Below are 6,014 nucleotides of genomic sequence, written 5' to 3'. Positions count from 1 at the left end.
AATGAAGTCACGTTAACAAAAAGAACTCCAACTCACTAATATATATATAAAATAATGCTAGCTTTCTGGTGTTAATTCAGCACTAGAAATAATAATGACAATTTACACTCAGTATGTGGGATGTTTACCATATTCGTCGAAGTGGCAGAAAAATGCACAGACTAAAAATACCAGTTCGTATTTATTGAAAAAAAAACAGAAGCAAAAAACATTGAAGTATTTAACAGTACAATACTTACAGAACAGATAATAAATTAGAAAGCTTTTACTGGCAGTACAGTTTTGCTGAAAGAATTAGCTTGTCTTTTAAGAGACGGAATACTTGGAGGACAAACTCCCAGGTACCCACAAAATTATTCACCCTTACACAAATATTACAAGTATTACACAAATCAACAGTATTTGCAGGCAGTGTTGCCAAAGGAGTGATTATATAGATTGCTAATAAGCAATTAACCATAAATCCACTGGATTTTGACAGCATACAAATTCAAATTGTAGCTAGAATGAAGCTCCTTAGTTTGTTTACTTGATCAACCTAAATGGCTTAGAGACTAAATTCTTGCTACTCACATGATTAAAATATACCAGATTACCACCTCCATTTTGACATCAACTATTTTTTAATCACAGTTTCCCTTGATTACAAGTTAATGGCATGATTAAAACTGTACGCATGTCTGACAGCGAAATTGGATTTGGCTATAATGCCTCCTACTGGCTCATGGTGTTCCTGCTACAGAGGAACTGCATACTGCAGGCTCTTTTTGTACATTCCAGACAAGGAGAAACTGCGGGGTGACAACAGGTCCCTTATTAAGGAGAAACAAATACCGGTCATAAAGTGAATTCACATAGATAATAAACTTCCTTCTGTAGATTTAGGATCCAAATGAATCATAAGTTACACTTAACATGTTAAGTATGTTCAAATTAGACTCATTTACTACATTAAATTTGTATTTATTTTATTAATATGTGGTTCACAATTTCTTGCTTGCTAGTACATCCTTCCAACTGCTATACAGCACGTTTCAGCAGGTTGTGCCAGAAGTTAAGCTTAGTTTTGCATGTGATAGCTTTAACAGTTACAGTAGATCGTAGAAAGCAGAAAGGTTGCAGTAGGCAATCTGAAATGAGACCTCATTTAAGTGATTTGTAAACCAAGAAACAGTAACAGAAATCATTCATGCTCATTATGAAGTAGTTTTAAATTACATTTTTTGTTGAAGTCTCACAAGAGATGTCTTTACTGAACTACACTTAAAAAAGACCACAAAGGCATTGAATACCCTCACTGGACACAAGTGGAGAAATTTTTGGAGGATTTCTTTGTGTTTTCTGTTTCTTAAAAAAATATAAAGCTGGTGCACCCCTTGCAGGACAGAAAGTATGATCTACATTACAACAGCATTTTAGGTTTTATTCAAATACCAGAACTTGTATACGCAAAAGAAGCAACATTTACTGAGAAAGAGAGAATTTAAAAATAAACTTTGAGCTAGTTAAGTCTATCACATGTTTAACCATGTGCAATCCTTATATGTAGATAATACACACATTTACATAGGCAATATTTGAGGGTATTTCTTGTAATTTACAGAAAATTATTTAAACATCTGATAGACGTCTTCCTCTGGATCTCTGTGCAATGCATTGGACAGATTCTACAAAACAAGCAAACAAAAACTGTATCTTCTGATAATCGAAGAATTACATACAGTGCAGATGTTTTATAAAAACGTTAGGCAGAAAATTGATCCAATCTTTCTACCTCATATCCAGTAAACGAGAAACAGAATGTCAAAAATACTCAGCAGGTCAGGCAGCATCCTTGGAGTGACAGAATAGAGGTAATGTTTGGGTCAATACAATCTCCTTATCCTCGTAATCTACATACATGGAGCCCTAAAAGTATGGTGGAGCAGGTCTTAAATACAGTTTGATACCGTTATTATCTATTAGAATAACTTAACCTATCTGCAGGTTGGATTTCTATTTCATTTTCTCTAGTTTTAGAAAGTATGTGGTGGGGAGGCCTAAAGATACAAAAGGGTCGATAATACAAAATGTTTTTTGTTCAACTTACCACAGTCAGAATTCATCACTAGCAAGCCATTCAGTTCAAAGACAATTAGGGATCAGATACAAATGCTGGCCTTGCCAGTGATGTTCAAATCTCAAGAATTTCCAAGATTCCAAAACTGCTTTCCCACAAAACGCATCCGTTCCAGTTCAACACAGCAATCATCAAGCTTTGGTAAATGTTGCCACCTCAGGAGCTTAAAAAAAATGTAGGTGTAAATCGTAAAATGCTAATGGAACCGAAGCTTCAAATTTGCATTAAAGAAGCAAGGTGTTCAGCTCATTATGCAAAGAAAAATGTGTACTCATTCCAAACACCTTACAGATTAACCCTAAAGATTAAATATAGTTGTTCACATCTTTCAAGAGGTTGTTTAGCTCAGTTGGCTGGACATTGTGGCTTGTAACTCAAACTGAGGACAAATCCCATGCCAACTGAGGTGACCATGAATGACTCTTGCTCAAACTCTCCCCTTGCCTGAGGTATGCTGAGTGTCAGGATGAATCACCACTAGTCATCTCTCTCGAATGAGAAAACAGCCGTATGGCAAAAGTATGGCAGCTTTACCATTACCTCTTTCAATCTGTCAATGTGGCTACCAAGATAGATTTGTCCACTCCGATTAGTCTACAATATAATTGACTGTGTTAAATGCCAGCTGTGTGTTTCAGCCTGAAAAATGATTCTGTTTTTACATTATACAGAGACTCAAAAAATCAGATGATATTAAGTCTATTCTTCGCGCTCTCAATTTTCTACAGACATTTTCATTCTAAATGCCACTTGACAATACCTATGCCTTAGTCAAGTTCCACATTTTCTCCAGGACCTGAGATATTTAACTCAAACAGTGCTACATTGTCAGAAGTGCCATTGTTTAGAGGATTCATAAATCCACTCGTAAATCTCGTTTTAAAAAAAAACAGCTGGATTGCTTATGGTTGAGGTCAGTGAATTTCAAGATCATATCCGGTGATTCAGATGCAGAATGCAGGAAAACTAAATTTCTACCCCAACCAATTACATAACCCAACCATGCCTCCAAAAAAAATCATTTCCTTGTGGGCATATCATCTTTTTGTAAGTTTCTATGTTTTGAAATAAAACAAACTTGAGATAGAATGCTGAGTAAATGTGAACCAAATACTTTTGGTTACTTTTTTTAAAAGAAAAATTCAGTTTGATTTTTTTTTCTTCATTCACATATCAAAATACTGTACACTGGAATGATTCCAGACTTTTGTTTTAATGTTTTCCTTTTCCTGAGCTGAAAACAATGAATAAAGCTTTAATGACTTTCTGCAGAATGTTACCAAAAACAATTCAATAAGGGAGTCTTAATTAAAATCTAGTTAGCATCCACACTGAACACAGATCTAACATAAATCATAAGTTTACCAACTTGATCTGCAGTACTAGAAAAGCAAGATAAATTCAAGGACTTAGATAGTAACTAGCTTATAAAATGCAGAGGGATTGTGCTGTAATGTTAGATGTGAAATTTTTCCAATCTAGTCAAATTACTAATTTAGCAGAGAAAAAAATTGAATGTAATACAACTATCTTTTCTGTACAAGTTACAGTATTCAATTTGTTGAAAAACTCTCAAGGCAGCACATTTGAAGTACAAGTGAACAGGTTTTGTTTTAAAATAAGTGACTTAATTGATAACACCAATCAGAAGGTTGCGAAAGTTTAACCCAATTTGAAATTCATGCTCTCTTAGCACATTTTGATCTAACATTAGCAAATAATATGTTTAAACTTTTAAAACCTGTGGCAGCATCAGGATTGTATGTTATATTTTTTACATGGCGTTCAGTTGTCAGAAAATTAAGATCGACTTCTTAATCTGGAGAGTGGAGATGATGTGAAACAATATAGCACAGGAAATGGCTAAATGGTATAGATCTAGAGTTTAGCTGTGGTTAAGGGGATGCTGGAAACTATACTAAAGTGAAGTAAATGAGACTTATGTTGATACATTTAGTTGTGGAAAGCAAGGAGGTGATTCACCTGGACTGAATGGAACTAATAGCTTGTTTTTACATTGTGTAGCTGACATAATAAGTTATCTATCCTAGCGTATGTGCAGAAGCAGAAGATCAAAGACATGCTGAGGGACACTCATCTGATGAAAGAAGTGAAAAAATCTGAAACCTTGACAGCACGCAATGTCAATTGGCCAGTATTTAGTTGTTAATCACAAAAATGGAATCTGGTTTCTCTGCAATTTAAAAACAAGTCAAATATTTTATGTAATTAAAATGTGATGCAAGTTATGGAGTCATACAGCAAAGGAAATAGACCCTTTGGTCAAAATCACTGACCAGCTATCCCATTTGCCAGCATTTGGACCATATCCCTCTGAAATCTTCGTATTCATGTACCCTTTAAATGTCGTAATTGTACCAGCCTCCATCACTTCCTTTGGTAATTCATTCTATACACACATCACCCCTTGCGTGAAAAAAGTTACCCCTCGGGTCCTTTTTAAATCTTTCCCTCTCACCTTAAATGGCAGCACAGTGACTCAGTGGTTAGCACTGCAGCCTCACAGCTCCAGAGACCTGGGTTCAATTCCAGTCTCCGGCAACTGTGTGTGGAGTTTGCGCATTTTCTCCATGTGTGCATGGGTTTCCTCCAGGCGCTCCAGTTTCCTCCCACAATCCAAAGATGTGCAGGTTAGGTGAATTGGCCATGCTAAATTGCCCATAGTGTTCAGGAATATTTGGTTAGCCACATTAGTCAGAGGTAAATGTACCGTAATAAAGTAGGGGAATGGGTCTGGGTGGGTTACTCTTCGGAGGGTCCGTGTGGATTTGTTGGGCCAAATGGCCTGTTTCCACACTGTAGGGGTTCTAAGGTTAAACCTGTGTCCTCTAGTTTTGGACTCTTCCTCTACTAAAGCAATAAAGCTTGGCTACTCACCACAATTCTATAAATCTCTATATGGTCACCCCTCAGCCTCCGATGCTCCATGGAAAATAAGCCCCAGCCTATTCAGCCTCAACTTCTAATTCAAACTCTCTACTCCCAGCACCATCCTTGTGAATCCTTTCTGCACCCTCTCAAGTTTAACAACATCTTTCCTGTAGATGGACAGCCAGAATTGTATGCATTATTCCAAAAGTGGCCTCACCCAATGTCCTGTACAGCCACATGACATCCCAACTCTTATATTTTCATTGTTCATAACAGAGTAAGCATGCCAAATGTGTTCTTCACCACCTCATCTGTGACTCTACTTTCCAGGCACTGTACAGTTACACCTGCAGGTCTGTTTGGCAACACTCCCAAGGCCCTGCCAAGTTTGCTTTACCAAACTACAACACCTCATATTTATCTGAATTAAACTTCACCTGCCACTCCTTGGCCCACTTGCCCACCTGAGCGCTGTCCCATTGTACTCAATCTTTTTTACTATTCACTAGACCATCAATTTTGATGTCATCTGCAAACTTACTAACCATATCTCCTATATTCACATCCAAATCATTTACATAAACAACGAAAAAGCACTGATCCTGGAGACACACCACTTGTCACAGGCTTCTAGTCTGAAAAACATCCCTCCATCACCACTCTGTCTCCACCTTCAAGCCAATTTTGCATCCAATTGGCTAGCTCCCTCATGTGATCTAGCCTTATGATCCAGTCTACCATGTGGAACCTTGTCGAACACTTTACTGAAGTCCATATAGAAAACATCTACTACTCTGCCTTCAAACTTCTTTGTCACCTCTTCAAAGAATTCAGTCAAGTTAGCAAGACAATTTCCCATGCACAAAGGCATACTCCAATGCAAAATCATATTCAGACTTCCAAATTTGTATGAAGGCTATCAGTATTGAATTGTAGGTCCCTGCAAAGTTCTCAACCATAAAACTGCTGGATAATCATAACGGGTTCAGTTATATCCCTTAGG

General features: G+C 37.0%; 1 protein-coding gene across 1 annotated transcript in view; it reads right to left on the bottom strand.

The window, feature by feature from the left end:
* Positions 1-242: 242 nt before the first annotated feature.
* arl5a (ADP-ribosylation factor-like 5A) overlaps positions 243-6,014 on the bottom strand; it is a 31,302-nt gene continuing 25,530 nt past the window's right edge. Inside the window, exons 7-8 of the transcript XR_009644845.1 lie at positions 2,090-2,282; positions 243-1,130 (exon numbers count right to left, since the gene is read on the bottom strand). The gene's annotated coding sequence lies outside the window, so the exon portion shown is untranslated. The remainder of the gene's footprint in view (positions 1,131-2,089; positions 2,283-6,014) is intronic.

Source organism: Hemiscyllium ocellatum, chromosome 7, assembly GCF_020745735.1.
Source record: "Hemiscyllium ocellatum isolate sHemOce1 chromosome 7, sHemOce1.pat.X.cur, whole genome shotgun sequence".
NCBI lineage: Eukaryota > Metazoa > Chordata > Chondrichthyes > Orectolobiformes > Hemiscylliidae > Hemiscyllium > Hemiscyllium ocellatum.
This window is presented reverse-complemented; position numbering and strand designations above follow the sequence as displayed.